Below are 23,591 nucleotides of genomic sequence, written 5' to 3'. Positions count from 1 at the left end.
TGAGCGGTGTTAGCCACTGATCTGCCTGTGAACGCAAAGCTGAAAGGAGTGCAGGACCAATGTGGCTCTTGTCTTCCAGGCACAACAGACGCAGCACAGCATGGCAACGTCTCACCTGGCATGACGAATAGGTTCTGGGGATCTTGGACGGCGCAGCGGAAGAGACGGTAGCATCGGAAAAGGAGGAGTCAGCCGAGGAGGAGAGGGAGGATGGAGGAGGAGGAGAAGAAGAAGAGGCAGGCCTGCATGCAATCCGTGGTGGTAAAAATCGACATGGGTGCCACGGGTTACATGCTTGACGGGTGTCATAAGGTTCACCCAGTGGGCAGTAAAAGTTATATACCTTCCCTGCCCGTGTTTGCTAGACCACGTGTCTGTGGTCAGATGTATCTTGGTACCGACACTGTGTGCCAGAGATACATTCACTTGCCGCTGAACATGGCCATATAGCTCTGAGATGCCATTCTGTGAGAAATATTTCCTTCCTGGGACCTTCCATTGTGGTGTACCAATGGGCACAAATTTTCAAAAGGCCTCCGAGTCCACCAGTTTATATGGCAGTAGTTGGCGGGCTATCAGTTCCAACAAGCCAGCGATCAACCGTTGGGCAAGAGGGTTATCCGGCATCATAATTTTTTTACGATCAAACATTTGGGCCACGGAAGCCTGCCTTTTTGCAGAAAAACATGAGGACGACATGATGGAAGGTGGAGTGGAGGACAATTGTGAACATAGAGGAGAAGGAGAAGAGGCTGGACGGTGAGAGCCTGGAGTGTGGCTTTGTGGGTTCTGATGGCATTGCTCCCACTGGGCTCGGTGATGGGAGGCCAGGTGCCTTCTTAAGGCGGTCGTCCCTAGGTGAGTGTTGGGCTTACCGCGACTTATGCGTTGACTGCTAAGGCTGCAGATGGCAACACTATTGTCTGCAGCGGACACATTAAAAAAAGGACACACTGCAGAGCCACGGGCCGGTGTCCTGGGAGCGCCAGATGTGACCATACATGGTTGATGGCTCGCTCCTGATACATTATAAGTCTGGTTTGTCCCTCTTGTGCAATGTAATTTCGGCCTGCTTCTCCTCCCTATCTGCTGGTCCATCTCTCCCTCTGAAATCCCCTCCTCTTTCTCTCTTGTGGGCACCCATGTGACGTCTGTAGACACGTCATCATCGACGTCACCTTCCCCATCACTAACATCACATTCCCCATCACTAACAATTGAGATCTCGGAGTAGGCAGCAACAGCGGGGACCAACCTCTTTGGGCTGATCTGGGTATTGTGGTCAGACTGCTGAGTGGCAGCTGTTGCTACCTCCTCTTCCTGATCCAATGCCAAGAATGGCTGTGTATTGGAAATGTCTTCTGATGGATCAGAAAAGAATTCCTGTGACTCAAGTGGAGGGCATCTGGTGGTGGTGGTGGTGGTGTTGGTGGCGAACCACTCAACCAAGTCTGGTGCGTCCTTTGACGTAATCGAACACACCTTGTGCCACTTCCCACTTTGGCTCCGGCCTGGTGCTCCTGCCCTACCCCAACCACCCCTGCGGAAGGGCCTGCCTCAGCCTCTGCCTGTCATTTTTTAAATGACCCTGTGACAATAGTCTCTAGAGAAGCACAGTATATGTGGAAGAAGGTATATAACAACCTGCTTCAATCTGTCGTTTTGGGGGGCCACTGGTTTATCGCACCAGTTATAAAACTTTTTTGCAGGAAATGTTGTCACTGTGTGTAGCAGAGATAACGCAGCGAAAGAGGCAAAAATTCTGCAGTATCCAAATACACTATTATGAAAGTATATTTTTATATAACACCCCACTTCAATCTGTCATTTTGGGATGCCACTGGTTTATCGCACCAGTTATAAAACTTTTTTTTCAGGAAATGTTGTCAATGTGTGTAGCAATGGTAACGCAGCGAAAAAAAAAAAAATTCTGCAGTACCCAAATACACCACCAGTCACAATGCTGCACAATACAAATCCACTATAATATGCTTTCTATATTAGAAAGTATATTATAAGTGTATTACACCCCTATATACTGCACACCAGTATACTACAGTCTGTCCCTGCTCCGCACACAGCAACCTCTCCCTACACTGACAATAGCACACCTATACCAGTCCTTAAAATGACTTTTGTGGACCTGTTAGGTAACGATTTGTGCCACTACAGTCTGTCCCTGCTCCGCACACAGCAACCTCTCCCTACACTGACAAAAAGTATATTATAAGTGTATTACACCCCTATATACTGCACACCAAACAATAGTACACCTACACCAGTCCTTAAAAGGACTTTTGGTTACAATATTATTTTATTATTTTATGTAGGTATTACGGGTATTTACCCTATACAAAACAGGTATATATATGAAGACCATCTACATATACATACAGAATACAGTATATATTCTTACATATCTTCAGTACATATCTTCTCTAAAAAAAAAAAAAAATAGAAAAAAGGAAGGAAAAAAAAAGGGTGCTCCACTTTAGCTTATAGAACCGATCGGATGTTATTCCAAGCAAGAAAGAAGAGAAAGGGAAGAAAAAAGTAGAAAAAAGAATAAAATAAATAAAAATAAAATAAAAGGGGGAAACAGGGGGGAAGTTATGAAAACATTACCAAGTATATTCACTCAAACGCGGCTAAACAATGGTAGAATTTCCCTTAACCCAGTTTGAAAACTCAGATGACTGTCGAAACTTGGACCAAACGGACGGAGTATGACAGAACTGTAATTCTCGTCCCATTTCCCACACCAGCAGACCTTCTAAATCTCTAATAAAGTCCATTTCAATTGCCCATTCCCCCAGGGAGGGTACTGCCGTTGATTTCCAGTGTCGTGGGATGACTGCTCTAGCTGCAGTGAGGAAGGGTCTAAGGCCCCGTACACACGAGAGGATCGATCCGCTGAAATTGATCCGCTGACCGGTTTCAGCGGATAGATCCCCTGGTGTGTACAATCCAGCGGATCTGTTTCCGTGGATTTTTGTCCCCGGGGATGGATTTCCAGCGGATAAAAATTTCCTAACATGCTAAGAAATCTATCCGCTGGAATCCATTCTGGTCTATACAGACTCACCGGATCAATCCGTCCGAATCCATCCCCCGCATGCGTCGTAATGATTCGACGCATGCGTGGAAGTCCTTATATCACAGCGTCGCGTACGTCGCCGCGTCATCATCGCCGCGACGGCGAAAAGTTTTAAAAACGGTTGTTTTTTTCAGGAGCAGTGATTTTAATGATGCTTAAATTAAAAAAAATAAAAATAAATGAAAAATTCCTTTAAATATTGTACCTGCTGGGTGTCTATAGTATGCCTGTGATAACATCTTTAAATAGCACAATCACCTGCCTGCCAGTAAATTAGGAAGAACTGATCTAGTTAAACTATACAGTGTATAAATATATGTACAACACCTGGGATGTATATATATCCTCTACACACTAACATTAACTGGCCTGCCTGCTCTATCTACCTGCAAAAAATGACACTCTCTCTGTTCTCTGTTAACTACCAACACACTACACAAGGCCGCCCTGCAGGCGGCCTTTTATAGTGTGGGGCGTGTACTAAACCCCCTGAGCCATAATTGGCCAAAGCCACCCTGGCTTTAGCCAATTATGGCTCTCCGTTTTTTGCGCGCTGTGATTGGCCAAGCATGCGGGTCATAGTGCATGCTTGGCCAATCATCAGCCAGCGATGCCGCAGTGAATTATGGTCTTAAAAACGTAACTCGAATTTGGCGCGAACGAACCGTTTTGTTTGTATTTCGACGAACCATCGAACATACGATGTTCGACTCGAACATGAGTTCGACTCGAATACGAAGCTCATCCCTAATCCTGGTTGAATTGATGGAGGGTAGAGGGACACCTGTACCATCTACTCACCAATTTATATGCCTTCTCTTGAGTTCTTGTAGCTATTGACATTTTATGAGTCAAAATTAAGCTTTTTTGCCAGTCCGATATAGTTAAAGTCTGTTGGAGGTCTTTTTCCCATTTCCGTGTATATGGGGAAGATCTGAATGGGTTTATAACAAAAGAATAGAGTATAATGCAGAAACCGAGTGTTATATTGGCTCCTCTTGCAAGAGCAAAGATTCAAATGCAGTTGGTTTAGCATAAATATCTTGTTGGAATAGATCGTATATAACATAAAGCTTGATGCCTCTGTAGCCACTGCGCAGGATTATAAGAGAGCATTGTAGACAAAGAGGCTACCGTTAATAATGGATCCGACTGAAGGACTTGAGCATTTCTTCTATGTTCCTGTATATACCAAGGGCCAAACACAGTTGAGTGTAAGGCTGGTAGAAAATCCGGTGTTTCAAAGAAGGGGGTCATGGGACTCAATTGTTTTGATATTCTATAGATGGGTACCATGCGATCCCATATGTGTAGTGTTTGCCCAGTAAGATCTGCTGGAATTGAGAGGCCCTTTCGTAGAATAGACGAAGTCCATGGAAGGGCACAGAGATCTATAGGATTTATGTGACCTTCCAATTGTACCCTTAACTTAGATGAGGAATGGTGAAACCAATCAATAATACATGTTAATATGGTTGCTTTATGATAGATAGAAAAATCTGGTACCCCTACCCCACCTTTGTTTTTCATAAGGGATAATGTCCCAAAGCTAATTCTAGACTGGGCTGAATTCCATATAAACTTGGAAAATAGCCGGAGGATTTTACAGAAGTACAAGGCCGGGAGATGGATTGGAATCGTTTGAAAAAAATATAAGAGACGAGGGAGTATATCCATCTTAAGGGTATTAATTCTACCGAACCTTGAAAGTTTCTTAAATGCATAAGATGTCAAAGTCATTTATTATACCAGTCCTTAAAAGGACTTTTGTGGACCTGTTAGGTAATGATTTGTGTCACTACAGTCTGTCCCTGCTCCGCACACAACAACCTCTCTCTACACTGACAAAAAGTATATTACAAGTGTATTACACCCCTATATAATGCACACCAAACAATAGTACACCTACAGTAGCTGTCGCCGAGAATGTGTTTCCAGCACGACGGCATCGCGCTGATTCTCGGCGACATGGTGCCGACATCTCGCACTCGCTGGAATAGAAAAAGCACATTCCAGCGGGCGTGTCATAGAAGCGACAGGGATCCGACTTGTATTCCCGCCAATTCTAGCCGCGGCGTTTGGTATGAATCATGAGGGGGAACTCCACGCCAAATTTTAAATAAAAAAACGGCATGGGTTCCCCCCCAGGGGCATACCAGGCCCTTAGGTCTAGTATGAATTGCAAGGAGACCCCCCTACACCGAAAAAACGGCGTGGGGGTCCCCCCACAATCCATACCAGACCCGTATACAAGCATGCTGCCCGGCCGGTCAGGAAAGGAGTGGGGACAAGCGAGCCCCCCCTCCTGAGCCGTACCAGGCCACATGCCCTCAACATGGGGGGTTGGGTGCTCTGGGGCAGGGGGGTGCCTTGCGGCCCCCCCACCCCAAAGCACCCATGTCCCCATGTTGATAAGGACAGGGCCTCTTCCAGACAACCCTGGCCGTTGGTTGTCGGGGTCTGTGGGCGGGGTGCTTATCGGAATCTGGGAGCCCCCTTTAATAAGGGGGCCCCCAAATACCAGCCCCCCACCCTAGGTGAATTAATATGGGGTACATCCTACCCCTACCCATTCACCTGGCAGAAAAATGTCAATAAAATAAACACACAACACAGGGTTTTAAAATAATTTATTAGTCAGCTCCGGGGGTCTTCTCCGCTCTCCGGGGGTCTTTTCCAATCCCCGGGGGTCTTTTCCGATCCCCGGGGGTCTTCTCCACTCTCCGGGGGGTCTTTTTCCATCTTCTCCGCTATTGTCTCGGCGCTCCCCGGTTCTTCTCCCGCTCGCTCTCCGGTGCCTTCTTCGGGGCTGGCCGCTGCTATCTTCGTTTTAGCTCAATTACTAGCAGCGGCGCATGCTCCGGGACCAGGACCGGAGCATGATGGGACTGTGACGTCATAAGAGGCCTATATAAATCATCACGCACCGGACACCCGGCATTATAGAGGGAGAAAGTGACGCGTCAACATCTGAAGAAAAGAAGAAGGCTGAAGAAGGCACCGAAGAGCGAGCAGGAGAAGAACCGGGGAGCGCCGAGGCGACAGAGGAGAGCAGAGAAGATGGAAGAAGACCCCCCGGAGGGTGGAGAAGATCCCCGGAGAGCGGAGAAGATCCCCAGAGAGCGGAGAAGACCCCCGGAGCTGACTAATAAATTATTTTAAAACCCTGTGTTGTGTGTTTATTTTATTGACATTTTTCTTCCAGGTGAATGGGTAGGGGTACAATGTACCCCATATTCATTCACCTAGGGTGGGGGGCCAGTATCTGGGGGCCCCCTTATTAAAGGGGGCTCCCAGATTCCGATAAGCCTCCCGCCCGCAGACCCCGACAACCAACGGCCAGAGGCCCTGTCCTTATCAACATGGGGACAGGGTGCTTTGGGGTGGGGGGCCGCAGGACGCCCCCCTGCCCCACAGCACCAAACCCCCCCATGTTGAGGGTATGCAGCCTGGTTTGGCTCAGGAGGGGTGTGGCTCGTCCCCATTCCTTTCCTGACCGGCCAGGCAGCGTGCTTGGATACGGGTCTGGTATGGATTGTGGGGGGACCCCCACGCCGTTTTTTCGGCATGGGGGGTCTCCTTGCAATCCACACCAGACCTAAGGGCCTGGTATGCCCCTGGGGGGGAACCCATGCCGGTTTTTTATTTAAAATTTGGCGTGGAGTTCCCCCTCATGATTCATACCAAACGCTGTGGCTAGAATTGGCAGGAATCCAAGTCGGATCCCCGTCGCTTCTATGACGGCTTTTTCCCCATCGTGGCAAGCCGGCCCCTACACTGACAAAAAGTATATTATAAGTGTATTACACCCCTATATACTGCACATCAAACAATAGTACACCTATACCAGTCATTAAAATGACTTTTGTGGACCTGTTAGGTAACAATTTTTGTCACTACAGTCTTTCCCTGCTCCGCACAGCAACCTCTCCCTACACTGACAAAAAGCAGAATGTATCACACCAGTTATAAAACTTTTTTTTTTACAGTATTGTTTGTCACTGTGTGTAGCAAGAGGTAAAGCAGCAAAACAGAAAAAAAAAATCTGCAGTACCCAAATACACCAGTCACAATGCTGCACAGTGCACAATACAAATCAACTATAATATGCTTTCTATGTTAGAAAGTATATTATAAGTGTATTACACCCCTATATACTGCACACCAAACAATAGTACACCTATACCAGTCCTTAAAAGGACTTTTGTGGACCTGTTAGGTAACGATTTGTGTCACTAGTACTACAGCCTGTCCCTGCTTCACACAGCACAGCAACCTCTCCCTACACTGAAAAACAGCAGAATGTAAAATGGCCACCAGATCAGGTCTATTTATAAGGTAGGGGGTATGTCCATGTGCTGAAATGTCTCAATTGGCTGTCCTGTACCACCTGATGGATGTGTCATGGGTCAAAGTTCTTCTCAATGTAAAATGGCGGACCACCGTGAATATCGCCAGATGTCCGCCTGTTTGGCGAACCGCGAACAAGCAAAGTCAGGCCGCCAGGCCATCTCTACTTAAGGCATAATACTCATTTTAAATGTATTTATTCTGCCCAACCACAAATGGGTCTATATTTATGGGAACCATCTCTTTGATTACATTAACCACTTCATTACTGGGCACTTAAACCCCCTTCGTGCCCAGACCAATTTTCAGCTTTCAGCGCTGATGCATTTTGAATGACAATTGCGCGGTCATACAACACTGTACCCAAATTATATTTTTATCATTTTTTTCCCACAAATAGAGCTTTCTTTTGGTGGTATTTGATCACCTCGGCGGTTTTTATTTTTTGCGCTATAAACAGAAAAAAAAACAGAACATTTTGAAAAAAAACACAATATTTTTTACTTTTTGTTATAATAATATCCCAATTTTTAAAAAAATAGATAAAAATTTCCCTCGGTTTAGGCCGATACCTATTCTTCTACATATTTTTGTTAAAAAAATCACAATAAGCGTATATTGATTGGTTTGCGCAAAAGTTATAGCGCCTACAAAATAGGGGATAGATTTATGATTTTTTTATTTTTTTTACTAGTAATGGTGGCGATTTGCGATTTTTTTGTCAGGCCTGCGATATTGCGGCGGACGTATCAGACACTTTTGACACAATTTTGGGAGCATTCACATTTATACAGCGATCAGTGCTATAAAAATGCACTAATTACTGTATAAATGTGACTGGCAGTGAAGGGGTTAACACTAGGGGGTGAGGAAGGGGTTAAATGTATTCCCTGGGTGTGTTCTTACTGTGTGGGGAGAGGGGACTGACTGGGGGAGGTGACCGATGCTGTGTCCCTATGTAAAGGGACACAGATCGGTCTCCTCTCTCCCTGACAGCACGTGGAGCTCTGTGTTTACACACAGAGCTCCACGTCCCTGCTGTCACCGACGATTGCGGGTGTCTGGCGGACATCACGGCCGCCAGGCACACGCATCGGCTCCCGAGCGATGTGCCGGGCACGTTGTTCCCCAGCTGCGCACCCCCAGTGGCGCGCACAGGGAATGACAACAACAGGACGTCCAGGGACGTCCACCCGGCACTTGAGAGCCACGCTGTGGACGTCTTTTGTCCATAGCGCGGATCCCAAGTGGTTAAAGTGATACTTTAAAAAAAAATAACAAACATGCCGTACTTACCTCCACTGTGCAGTTCGTTTTGCACAGAGTGGCCCCCGAACATCCTCTTCTGGTGTCCCACGGTGGCTCTTGCGGCTCCTCCCCGCAATAGCTAACCTCCTCTGGGAATCTCTCTCTGAGGGGGTTACCTTGTGGGCACGCTCCTGTGTGATACAATTGGCGTTCATAGACGCTGGGTATATGACCCAGCCCTGCCCCCCGGTGGCCGCATCATTGGATTTGATTGACAGCAGCGGGAGCCGATGGCTGCGCTGCTATCAATGTATCCAATTAAGAGCCGAGAAGAGGTGGAGAGAACGACACGGGATCGCGCCCATGTAAATTCGGGGCTCAGTTAAGTAAAATGGGGGCTCGGGGGGGCAGACACAGCAAAGTGTTTTTTCACCTTAATGCACAGGGTGCATTTAGGTGAAAAAACACAAAGGTTTACAACCCCTTTAAGTAAGGGAATGTAGTTAGCCTTATATAGTCCCCTCAATGATGTTGTCAATTTGGTTCCAAGATATCCCAGTTATTCCTTACACCACACAAAGGGAAACATGGGCTGAAGTGCCAACTTCTCTCTCAAGACTGTAATATTCAGAATCTCTGATTTGGATGTATTTATTATTATTAAAACGTTTGATAGTGACCCATATCTCCTTATTTCCTTGATTCAATTTGGAAGTGTCAGCCTGGGGTTTAAAATGTAAAAAAAGAATATTGTCTGCATATGCAGCCACCTTGTATTATCTCTTCCCAATTTCCACTCCCCTGATGTCCCCACACTCCCAGATTGTCATCAGCAGGGGCTCCAGGGAAAGTACAAACAGGATCAGCGAGAGGGGGCATCCTTGCCTTGAATAATAATAGTTATATTAAATAATAGTTCCGTTGAAAAATTCCAGGGATGGGGATAAGATTTCATTTATCCTAATTTCCGCTGTTGGTATAATGTCCTAATGCCCTGCATCATCTTATTCCCTATTCCTAAGTGTCTCAAGGTTTCAAACATGAATCCCCAGTTTACCCTGTCAAAAGCTTTCTCAGCATCCATTGACAGGAGTAGAACTGATTCCCCTCTACATTTAACTTCATGAGCAAGGAATAATGTTTTAAGGCAATTATCTTCCCCTTCAATTCCTGACACAAATCCCACTTGATCATTATGAATCTATTTAGGCATCAAAAATGATAACCTATCGGCCAGTATCTTTGCAAATATCTTTACTTTAACATTTAACAGAGATATCGGCTTATAGCTTGTAGGCACTGTTGGATCATTCCCTTCCTTTAGAATAAGAGTCAAATGAGCTAGTAACGACTCTTCTCGTAGCGTTGTCCCCTCTGCAAGTGCGTTTAGATGTTTACACAACCTGGGTAATAAGAGTCTCTGGAACCTTTTATAATAGTATATCCGTCAGGGCCTGGGCGTTTCCCTACCTCCATATTTTTTATTGACTTTATCACCTCCTCTTGTGTGATTGGGCATTCTAACTGATCCAGTTCCTCTTTAGGCACACTCGGGAAGTCCATGTCCTGAAGGTATTGTTGTATTGCAAGATCTTTCTTTTGTCTCCCCGTAAGGTCTTCCAACTGACTCACACTATATAACTTACTATAGTATGCATGAAAGACCTTAGCTATTTCCAAAGATGAATGTATAATTTTAATTTTCTCATCTCTTATTTATTTTTTAAAAAGGATGCATTTTTATTACCCTGCAGGATTTTAGCCAACCACTTCCCGGGTTTGTTTCCCCCACTGATATTTCTCCTAATGCACTGTTTGTTTCTTCATCCAAGAAAGAAGCCAACTCCTCCCTTTTCTTAATTAGCTTTTGTCTCTCTGGGATGCCTCTAGGTTGGGATTGCTGTTCTATTTCCAGAATTTCTTTTAAGAGGAGATCTAATCTCTCCCTTTTTTTCTTCTTCTGTGCTCCTATTTTCATCAGTATACCTCTTATACAAGTCTTTTGGTATTCCCACAGGGTGGGGATAGAGATCTCTGGTGCATAATTAAAAGTAAGGAATTCCTCTAGCTCCACTCCTATCTTTTTAATGACCTCAGGATCCTGTATAAATTACTTGTTGAATTTCCAGGTGTAGGTGTCATTAATGGGACTTCTATCTGAGCTATTACAGGCGCATGGTCAGATAAAGTAATTGGTTTAATAGTCATATCCCTCAAGAGATCTAATAGTCGATGTTCTAGTAGTATATAATCGATCCTAGAATAGGACACATGTACTGCTGAGTAGTAGGTATAATCTCTAAGCGAAGGACATCTAATTCTTCAAGTATCTACTAACTGTTTTGCAGAGGTAGGTTCTTAATTTCATTTTGTCTTTGCCTTGATAAACTGAAGGAGTCCTGTAAGGAGTCCACCTATGGACCCAGGCACATATTTAAGCCCCCTGCTATAAACAATTTCCCTTCTTTACCTTCTTTAAATACCCTTCTTTCCCTTCTTTAAATACCCTTAACTTTTTAAGTATTTTCTTTAGGAATTTGTTTGGTTCTCTATTGGGGGAGTAGATATTAAGGAATGTGCATTTTTAACCACTTAAGGATCGCCTAACGCCGATATATGTTGGCAGAATGGCACGGCTGGGAACAGGTATGTACAGGTACGTTTCCCTTTAAGTGCCCAGCCGTGGGACGCACGCTCGCCGGTCCAAAGCTCTGTGACCGCGCCCGCGGGACCCACGGACCCGTATAGTATATGTCCACATTCCTCTGCCTGTCCATTTCTATCCGGCTGCCATCCAATCCGTTCTGCCAGACACATGGGGAATAGATCCCTCATCCATTGTTTTTGGATGACAGGATTGGACTGGATGGCGGTGGGTGTCAACAAACACATGCCCGCTGACATCCACTACTCCATAAAGGAGTAATGGATAAATAAATGATTTTAGTGTATTTTCAGCGAAAATATTGCTTTGATACACATTTGCGCACATATTGTGGGACTTTAAAAATCAGTTGCTCCTTCTTTTTTTTCTACTGGTCATGTGCTTTAAGAAAAAAAAAAAATATATATATATATATATATATATATATATATATATATATATATATATTTTTTTTACAAACTCTGAATGCTGTAAAGAAAGAAAAAAGCAGTTGAAACATTGCAAAAATGTCCATTAAGCTGAGTTTAAAAGTTCTCCTGATTGGCTGGCAACCATTTACCCTTTATCATAAGTGTAGAGAGGGTAAAAAAGGGTATGGGGTATGCCTATATATCAAGAATAATGTACAAGTGAATGTGAGAAATTACATCACTAAGGGAGCTAGGGAGGAGGTGGAATCTTTTTGGTTAGAGCTACAAAGGGATGAAGCTAAGGGGAAAATAATACTGAGAGTATGCTATAGGCCCCCTAACCTGAGGGAGGAGGGAGAGACAGATCTCCTATCACAATTTAGATTTGCAGCAAGGATGGGAAGTGTCATCATAATGGGGGATTTTAATTATTCAGACAGAGACTGGGCGGAGGGAACCAAGCATTCGTCTAAGGCTCGCCAGTTTCTAAATGTCTTGCAGGACAATTTCATGGGTCAGATGGTAGATAGACCAATTAGAAATAAAGCGTTACTAGATCTACTGATTACCAACAATACAAACCTTATCAAGGATGTGGAAATGCGGGGCAATTTAGGAAACAGCGATCACAGCTGAATTGGCATCAGTCTAAATCACACAAATAGGAAACAGAGGGGGAATACAAAGACACTGAATTTCAAAAGAGCCAACTTCCCTAAACTACAAATTTTGCTAGAAGGCATGACTTGGGATAAAATCTTAGGAACAAAGAACATGGAGGAGAGATGGGTTTTGCTTTAAGAGCATATTAAATAAGGGCATTAGCCAGTGTATCCCATTAGGGAATACATTTAAAAGAGCGAACAAAAGTCCTGGATGGCTTAACTCCAATGTAAAAATGCATATAAAAGCAAATGAGAAGGCCTTCAAAAAATACAAGGTTGAGGGATCATCATCAGCATTGAGACTTTATAAAGAATGCAATAATATATGTAAGGGTGCAATTTGGGTGGCTACGATAGAACACAAAAGACACATAGCGGAGGAGAGCCAAGAAAATCCCAAGACATTTTTTAAGTATGTAAACAGTAAAAAAGGGAGGACAGACCATATTGTCCCCATAAAAAATGAGGAAGGACATCTGATTACTAGGGATGAGCTTTGTGTTCGACTCGAACGTATACTCGAACATCGTCTGTTCGTACGTTCGCCGAATTTCGAACAAAACGGGTCGTTCACGCCAAATTCGAGTGACGCGCATCGGCCCATAATTCACTGCGGCGTTGCGCGCTGATGATTGGCCAAGCATGCACCATGACCCTGCATGCTTGGCCAATCACAAGGCGCAAACAACTAAGAACCACAATTGGCCAAAGCCAGGGTGGCTTTGGCCAATTATGGCTCAGGGGGTTTAGTACACGCCCCACACTATATAAGGCCGCCTGTAAGGCGGCCACGTGTAGTGTGTTCCAGCTTTGTTAAAGAAAAGAACAGTCAGACAGTTAGAGAGAGAGAGATAGATAGAGACACAGTGTCTTTTCTACTAGATAGATAGATAGATAGATAGATAGATAGATAGATAGATAGATAGATAGATAGATAGATAGATAGATAGAGCAGGAAGGCTAGTGAGTTTAGTTAAATTTACAGTGTGTAGAGGATATATATACATCCTAGCATTGTACATATATTTATACACTGTATAGCTTAGCTAGATCAGCTATTCCTATTGTTAGGCAGTAGATTGTGCTAGATGCAGTGCTCTAACGTGTTGTATTGCCTGCATAGTGTTTAGTTTACACCTAAACATAGTACTCAGTGTTAGTGGACGTGTGCCATTTAATTGCCCATAAACGCATTAGCTGTTACTGCATGTGGGCTATTTAATAGTGTATAAAGGGATATTGCGTGAGTGAGAACGTCGTTCGCAGTCGGTAGAAAACGTCGTGAAAACGATCATGCAGTACGACGATACGAAACTTGATTTTTGGACTTTATGATCAGTGGATGAGTTTGTGGGTTTGATATAGGGAGAAAGCTAAGGCTTGACCAACATTAGTTTTTTTTTTATACATTTTGACTTGCAGAAATAATGGAGGCCTTCAGAGAACAGGAGTTCTTCACAGAATTTGTTCAAAGGGGGCCCCGGATGGCAACCCCCCTTTTTTCTAGAATTTTTCTTTCCCAAAAAAATAATTTATTGAGCCAAGATCTGGAATTGTAATGGCCCCCCCCACCCCTAAAATAATTGACATATTGTTGCCACACAGCACGTGCCCTTTGGGGGGCCAAGCCTGTATGGACAGTCTCACGGGCCACCACCACTGGAACATCAGTGGCCTCATCAGGCACAAGTGTCATGTAGTTTGTTCAGGGTCTCTTTAGTAAAATATGACATGGTTCTGATTCTACTTAAGAAACCTACAGTCCTTATCTTGTTTGCACCACCTGTATACTGCTGTTCAAAGTATATAGGACCAAACAGTCTTGTCAGGGCCGATCCTCGCTATAGGCTCACTATGCAATCCGCTTAGGGCCCCGCAAAGCTGCAAAGGGCCCTCTAAATTACTAGAGGCCCCGCCTGGTGAAAAGTCATTTTCGCCCCCTCACCCCGCTTCTAAACTCGCTGGCTGAGCAGAACACCCCCTCACCCCGCTTCTCAACATTCTTTAATGTCACTGTCGTCAGCGCCCCCCCTGATTCTAATTTTTAATGTGCCATGTCATTTTGCTTAGGGCCCCAGGGAGGTCAGGATCGGCACTGGGTCTTGTAATGACTTGGGGGGAGTGGTGGCAGGGAAACTCATGCAATTTTTTTCAATGATTTTTATCCATATTGCAGGGACCAAACATTAAATTAAAGCTGCAAGCAGTATTAAATTACTTTTTTTCTGAGAGTAATCTCATGTTGTGCAGGGACATTTCTAAGCATGTGCCACTACTATAGACACCCAGCAGGTACCATATTTAAAGGATTTTTTTTCCACTTTAAGCATCATTAAAATCGCTGCTCAAGAAAAAACTACAGTTTTTACAACTTTTTTTTCCATTGATACATGTTTCCTGGGGCAAGACCCGGGTTCTCAAAGACGTTTTCCAACAATAACTTGCATATTGGGCTTTAAAATGAGCACTTTTGAATTCAAACGTTCGAGTCCCATAGACTTCAATGGGGTTCTAAATGTTTGCGCGAACAGTCGGTCTGTTCGAACATTCTGGTGCGAACCGAACCCGGGTATGTTCGGCTCATCCCTACTGATTACAAAAGATGGGGAGATGATGAAGGTATTGAATTTATTCTCCTCCTAAGTCTTCCCAAGGGAATCAGGGGGGCTTCAGTAAACAAACCTGCAGTGTTTATCCGCATGACACATCACAGGAAGCACCTCCATGGTTAACAGAGGACAGAATTAAAATTAGACTTGGGAAACTTAACATTAAAGTAGATGTACACCCTGAAGTCCTAGATTCCCTTATTGACCCCCAGGGCCGTTTCCTTTTTCTTAAATTAAAAAACTAACTCTTCTATTTTTACAGTGGCTAACGTATATGGGCCAAACCAAGACCAGGGAAGTTTCCTATCCGTGGTGCTGAACAAACTGATCTCTTTTGGCGGTCTTTGTTTCATCCTGGGTGGGGACCTAAACATAGCCCTTTCTCTGGATGTGGACACTTCTCTGGGTAAGTCCTCTACACCACATTCCACTCTCACACACATCAAATCACTTATACACTCCTCTCAACTTGTGGATGTCTGGCGGGTGCAGCACCCATCTGAGAGAGATTACAGCTGTTATTCTGTAGCCCATAACTCATATAGTCGTATTGACTATTTTTTGATCTCCCAATCGCTGTTAGATATTCCGCTCAAAGCCTCTTTAGGAAACATGTGCCCGACATGATTTACTAGGCATATTGGATGCCCACTCCCTCATAGCCAGAGACAGGGACTTAGCGAGAGTCCTTCATCCTCGCCCCATCCCCCCCCCCCCGCCGACCCATACAGCACATCTGTACCTCAAATCAACAAAAGATTAGTAATACCTGGGTCATCTCGGATGCCTTCCAATGTTATTATTCTCAGCTCTATAACCTACCTCCATGAACCAGACAGTCCTCCTCAACCACCCCACACCCTCCCAACATGCAGGATTATATAGCTGAGACGGCCCTTCCTCAGATAGAAGAAAAAGAACCTGCCGACTTGGACGAACCCCTCACAGTAAATATTGGGAATGGACAAAATGGACTTTATAGGCACCAATTGTACAAATATGAATACGTTTATGGATACAACGCCCAGAAGGGTTATTGGACCAACAATGAAGTAAATACACATTAAAACATTAAAACAAAGAGATTGACACAGTAGCAGCTGTGTTTAGCAGCAAAAATGATTAGCCAAAAATAATCCGGAGGAAGCATCAAATCTCATGAGAGATGAGATGACTATCATAAATAGTAGAACGCAGACAAGCTCGACATGTTTTGCGGGAACCGCTTCTTCGGGAGCTATTTAATATTACTAAGAGAAAACATACTATAATTGGTTTCTGGAGTACATAAGCATATACAGTATATCCCCTTCATGCCTAAGCCTATTTATGACATTTGGTGTTTACAAGTTAAAATCCATATTTTTGGCTAAAAAAATTACTTAGAACCCCCAAACATTATATATATTTTTTAGCAGAGAATCTAGAGAATAAAATGGCTATTTTTGCAATATTTTATGTCACACGGTATTTGTGCAGTTGTGATTTAAACACAACTTTTTGTGAAAAATTTACTTTCATGAATTAAATAAAATGAAAAAGTTAAATTAGCCCAATTTTTTTGCATAATGTGAAAGATGATGTTACGCCGAGTAAATAGATACCAAGCATGTCACGCTTTATAATTGCACGCACTCCTGGAATTGCGACAAACTACAGTACCTAAAAATCTCCATAGGTGACGCTTTAACTACTTGCCGACCGCCCACCGCCGTTATACGTCATCACTTTAGAGATGAATATCTCGGTAACGGTAGCAGCTGCTGCCACAATCGAGATATTCATCTCTTCTGTGGGCGGCCGTGTTAACGATAATGGCGGTCTCCGCGGCGAATCCGCCGCGAGATCGCCGTTATCGGTGGCGGGAGAGGGCCCCCCCCCCTCCCGCCGCTGTTCCGCGCCCTCCGCCGCTTACCGGAGCCGTCGGTAGCGGCGGAGGAGATCGCGACCATCCGGCAGCTGAGCGGGGACGAGACTGAAGGAAAAATCTCCTTCGCCCGTCCCCATAGCTCCGCTGGGCGGAAGTGACGTCAAAACGTCAGTCCCGCCCAGCGTCTTAAAGAAACATTTTTTTTTTTGTCATTTGAAAAAATGACATTTCCAAATTTTTTTTATTTTTTTTGCATTTAAGCCTAAATATGAGATCTGAGGTCTTTTTGACCCCAGATCCCATATTTAAGAGGACCTGTCATGCTTTTTTTTTTTCAGTGTTAAAAATTGTAAAATAAATAAAAATAAATGCGAAAAGCAAAAAAAAAATTTTTTAAAGCGCCCCGTCCCGACGAGCTCGCGCGTAGAAGCGAACGTATACACGAGTAGCGCCGACATATGAAAACGGTATTCAAACCACACAAGTGAGGTATCGCCGCGATCGTTAGAGCGAGAGCATTAATTTTAGCCCTAGGCCTACTCTGTAACTCAAAAAATGCAACCTGTAGAATTTTTTAAACATCGCCTATCAAGATTTTTAAAGGTAAAAGTTTGACGCCATGCCACGAGCGGGCGAAATTTTTAAGCGTGACATGTTGGGTATCATTTTACTCGGCGTAACATTATCTTTCACAATATATAAAAAAATTGGGCCAAATTTATTGTTGTCTTATTTTTTCATTTAAAAAAGTGAATTTTTTCCAAAAAAAGTGCGCTTGTAAGACCGCTGCGCAAATACGGTGTGACAAAAAGTATTGCAATGACTTCCATTTTATTCTCTAGGGTGTTAGAAAAAAAATATATATAATGTTTGGGGGTTTTAAGTAATTTTCTAGCAAAAAAAAATGGTTTTGTCTCGTAAACACCGACTCTGAAAAACAGGCCCGGGGCTAAAGTGGTTAAACTTTTTTCTAGTTCTTTCTAAGTTCTAGTGCTAGAATTATTGCTCTCGCTCTGACGACCGCGGCGATACCTCACATGTGTGATTTAAACACCGTTTTCATATGTGGGCGTGACATCCGTATCCATTTTCTTTGTTGCGCAAGCTCACGGGGAGGGGGGCATTTTAATTTTTTTTAATTTTTTTTATCATTTTAAATTGTGTTTTTTTTTTTTTACATTTTGATCACTTTTATTGCTGTCACAAGGAATGTAAACATCCCTTGTGACAGTAATAGGTGGTGACAGGTACTCTTTATGGAGGGATCGGGGGTCTAAAATACCCCCGAGCCCTCCTTTGCACTTCAAAGTATTCAGATCGCCGAAAACGGCGATTCTGAATACTGTGTACTTTTTTAAATCCGGCACCATTGGCAGCCGAGAAACCTGGAAGTAACGTCATGATGTCACTTCCGTGTTTTCAATGCAGACACTGAATCAAAGCCGCTTACGGCTTTGTTTCAGAGCACGCCTGGACGATGGAGGCACTGGATCGGGGATCGGGTCTCCCGGTGGGACGGGAGGCCCGGTCAGAGCGGCGAGAGGCGGCGGGAGGGGGGGTGTCCTCCTCCCGCTCCTCCGGCATAACAACCAGGCGGCTTTTAGCCGCATCGGTTGTTATGTATGGATAGCCGATCGCTGGCTCTAAACAACGGTACCGGGATGATGCCTGCGGCTGCAGGCATCATCCCGGTATAACCCCCGAAAGCCGAGGACGCATATATGCATTCCGTCGGCGTGAAAGGGATATATCATAGTATATGTATATATGGACACAAAATAAATACTATGTGCACTAAAGCACCATAAAAACAGAGCATGCAAGTAGGATCAGAACCACCAAGGTGTCACTATAAAGAACTGCGCGCTAAAGGTCCCGTAGGAGAGGGATGTCGGGACGCATCTGGAAAGATAGTGTAAAGACAGTGTAATATTCAATGTGAACCGTATGGGTGTGGGGATGTGGCTTGGTTGGTAAATACAATCCAATATGTTAAACCATCCCAATTAGTCGTAGAAGCAGGGCTAGTCAGAAGGGGGAAGTGTGCACTTGTGTAGAGGAGATGACACGCCACCAAAGTCAAGAAATAGTAGGGCAGATTAATTGCAGAATGCCTACCATCCAAAACAATGGATAGGATTTCAAGGAAGGAGGATAATCTTGAACAGAGTTAGAATAATGATGGTTGGTAAAGATTTTTCAGAACTTCCCAGAATGCCTCGATATTATTCAAGGTGGAGCACATCTGTCATGGATAACAATCCATGGGAGAGGACAAGAAGATAAATAAAGTTAGGCCTTCTTAATGGGAGCTGGTTGAGTTTATAAAGAAAGAAGCAAGAAAAATAAAAATAGATATAAAAATAAAAATGAAAAATAGATAATGGTAAACAGTAACATTGAGTGTGTATAAATTTATAGTACACACCCGCCCATACCTAATTGACAGCCAGAAGAAAATGAGACCATGTCCCAGTAAATTCAATGTATGAGGACGGTTCAGAACCAAAACTATAAGTGGAACGAATGTCCAATAGGATTTAGAGAATGCCTCTAAAATGAATTTTGGCCACAGATCATCACACTAGCTGCATTGGTGAAAAATCTGGTAGGGATAAACACAGGAAAAAAGATACCATCAACCAGTAAACAAAGAAAGGTCCAGCTGCCTCAATTAGGCATCAATCGCAGTGCATAGGGCGTTACAGGTATACCTACCACCAGAGAGGCATTCGTAGAGGGAGTGTGAAGTCTGATAGTAGACGGTGGGTGACTGTGTCCTCTACTAAGCCGGGCTGCACCAGTCACGTGTACGGCAGGGACTTCCACATCACGTGACTCGGCCATGACGCAGACGAGCGAGTCCCAACACGCAGGACACAGCAGCAGCGTCAGTGACGCCGCGCCGTAGATACCTGTCATGTGGGAAGAACGTCTGGTAGGAAGGTTGAGTAACAGCAGCCCCCCCAGTGGAGCCAGTGATACGTGCCGAGGTACGGCCGTCACAATTCGCCTAGCCTTGTTAATGCACTGGTTGTCCCTACGAAACAGAGCACCCTTGACCCTCACCTAGCACCCTCAGGTTCCCAAAATTCAAATTTTCCTTTGGCCGCGACTCAGACCCTCCAAACGTAGGATCTAATATTATCAACCTCACTCCCTATGACTTTTTAGAAGATGAGGTGGAGGTACTACAATTCGGACTCTGTTGAGGACTTAGACCAACCCATTCCAACCAAACTTTCCATACCCCTTTGTAAGTTTAAAAACAAATCTACTAAGTTTCCGGACTTAACTACTAACCCTTTCATCTGGGCATTTTTGATGGCCACCATTAACGACATTAAACCTCTCGCTTTGAACCCAACACAACAAAACCTTACAAATCAACAAATGCAGTCGATCACCAGGTTGCTGAATCATCCTGACCTGGTGATCAAAGCATCTGATAAAGGGGGAAATACCGTGCTACTCACGAATGTACAATATACCAAAATGTGCATGGATATCCTCTCAAACCTATTGTGGTATCGTAGAATAGCCGCCATATCTGTAACCCGTTTTGCAGACGAATACAAGTCCTTGATAGGCGATGCCTTCTTGAAGGGCACCATTGATCAGGAAACATACTACTTAAATACCAAATTTCCGCGTGCACCCACATTCTATGCATTACCCAAGGTCCACAAGAACATCCATGCTCCCCCTGGTAGACCCATTGGCCCAGATTCAAGAAGCGGTTGCGCGGCGCAAGGGCTTACTTGCTCCGGTGTAACGAGTGCTCCTGATTCAGGAACCTCGTTACACCGACTGCAGCCTAGGATGTGACAGACATAAGCCTCCTTATGCCTTTTACATCCCAGGCTGCATTCTTGCGTTGGCCGCTAGGGGGCGCGGCCATTGTGATCGGCGTATAGTATGCAAATTGCATACTACCACCGATTCACAAAAGTTGCGTGGGCCCTGCGCACGCAAGGTACGGAGTTTCCGTACGGCAACTTTAGCGCAAGGTTGCTCCTGCTAATAGCAGGGGCAACCAATGCTAAAGTATAGCTGCGCTTCCCACTCGTGAAATTTAAATTTCACGTCGTTTACGTAAGTGATTCGTGAATGGCGCTGGACGCCATTCACGTTCACTTAGAAGCAAATGACGTCCTTGCGACGTCATTTGCCGCAATGCACGTCGGGAAAGTTTCCCGACGGAGCATGCGCTGCTCGCTCGGCGCGGGAGCGCGCCTAATTTAAATGATTCCCGCCCCCGGCGGGATCATTTACATTAGGCGCCCTTACGCAGGGCTAATTAGCATAGCGCCCGCGCAATTTACGGAGCTACTGCTCCGTGAATCGCTGGGCAATTCGAAATATTTGCGTGGGCGCAGAGAAAAATCTTTGCTCTTTGCCCACGCAAATATTGCTCAAATCTACCTGAATCTGGGCCATTGTGTCTGGCATAGGATCCATTACTGAAAATGCCAGTAGATTTGTTGATTTTTTTCTTACCCCTCATGTTATCCATTTACCGTCCTTTGTTAAGGACACGCTAGATCTCTTGAAACAAATTGAGGGTATGCCGATCCCTTCCGGCCCCCTTTTTTGTGACTTTGGATGTGGAGGCACTGTACTCTAGCATCCCTCATGAGCAGGGCATCAGAATGGTACGCACCTTCCTCAAAGAGCAAGACCACCACCTTTGGCCCTTTAGTGAATTCATTCTCAAACTATTATCATTCATACTTACACATAACTGGTTTACTTTCCATGGCTCCCACTACCTCCAGGTACAGGGCGTGGCCATGGGCACTTGTTGCGCAGCGGCCTACGCGAACCTGTACCTGGGGGGGTGGGAGCCGGACATCTTTTCTAATGAACATTTTTCTGACCATACCAACCATGCATTGGTGTGGCTCAGATACATCTACGACATTTTTATGGTCTGGACTGATACTCAACCTGCCTTGGCACAATTTGTCAATGCATTAAATAAGAACAATTACAACCTTTAAATTTACCATCAATAGCCATCCCCGCTGCATTTCATTCTTAGACTTGGAAATCTTCATAGACAATGACAACTGTTTGGCCTCAACACTCTACCGCAAAGAAACTGTGGGCAATACCATTCTGCACTCCTCTAGTGCGCATGCTACCCCTTTAATTCGAAGTATCCCCTATGCGCAGTATGTTTGACTGAGAAGAAATTGAACACACAACAGTGACTTTAAAAGTCACTCCAACCTTCTCAGCGAACTACTAATACGAGGCTATTCCAATTCCATTCTTCGTAAAGCATACAACAAGGCACTCCAACAACCCAGAAGTGCATTGTTGTACAAGACAAAAACTAAACAAGATCCTAATGCAACTGTCAAATTTATTACACAGTACTCTGATCAACAACAACAAATCAGGAATGTACTTACCAAACATTGGCACATCCTATCAGACGACTCTACCTTGAGGAAATATGTTGGCAAACGACCAGAAATGGTGTTTAAACGCTTGACATCATTACGCGACCAACTAACATGTAGTCATTACGGGCCAAATCCACAAAGATCGTGCCTAACGTAAATTTTTCCATTTAAGTTACACTGCCTTAAAATTTCTACCTAAGTGCCCGATCCACAAAGCACTTACCTAGAAATTTTGGGCTGTGTAACTTAAATTCTGCCATCGCAAGGCGTTCCTCTTCAAATGGGGGCGATTCCCATTTAAATGAGGCGCGCTCGCGCGCCGGCCGTACTGCGCATGCTCGTGATGTCATTTTCCCGGCGTGCATAGCGCGAAATTACGTTACGTCGAGCTTTGTGGATTGCGACAAGTCCCTTACACATGCCGGATCTCCTGCCTAACTATGGAAAACTGATTCTGTGGATCAGTTCCATAGTTAGGAACAGGGATACGACGGCGTTACAGCAATTACGCCGTCGTATCCCTTTTGTGGATTTGGCCCTACATCTCTACGAAACAAGAGCCCATCCAAAACAAAGGAATGTTCAAATGTGGACACTGTGGTTTCTGCCGGTGGGTAGCCACAGGGTCCAAGTTCACATTACCCAATAGTGAACATTTTCATCCAAGGTTTAGGGCTGACTGCAACACACAAGGTGTCGTATACTTAATGACGTGTTCATGTGGCGTATACTATGTTGGCAAAACCATCCGCCAACTACGCTAACGTATCAACAACCATATTTACTATTCCTCTAATGGTAAGATCCTCACCCCAATAAGCAGACATTTGGATTTATACCACCGGTTTGATACGTCATCAGTCACCTTCTTGGTCCTGGCTGTGGTGCAGTGGGACCCTAGAGGAGGTGATTGGGACAAGAAAATACTCCAACAAGAGGCCAAATGGATAGAGAGGTTAAATGCCACACAACCACCCGGAATTAACGAGTTGCAAACTTATAAATCATTTTTGTAGGGTGTTGATCATTATACACCTTGGCTATCCTTTCTATCCTAAAAGGGGTAGAGAAAGGAAGCGCCACCTAAGTGCAGTATTAAAGAGGTTCTTTTAATGAACAACTTTTTAAAAAACACACTTACAAGAAGGTAAGGAAAGAAGGCTCATCTGTAACATCCTGTAGTCCTCGTCCCGGATCCATGGGCTGCTTTAGAAGTGAAGAAAGCAGATTGTGTGGAGTCTTCAGGCCTGTCCTGTGGCCTTC

Source organism: Rana temporaria, chromosome 2 (genome assembly GCF_905171775.1).
Source record: "Rana temporaria chromosome 2, aRanTem1.1, whole genome shotgun sequence".
Lineage (NCBI taxonomy): Eukaryota > Metazoa > Chordata > Amphibia > Anura > Ranidae > Rana > Rana temporaria.
The sequence above is the reverse complement of the archived record's forward strand: the minus strand, read 5'-3'. Positions refer to the sequence as shown.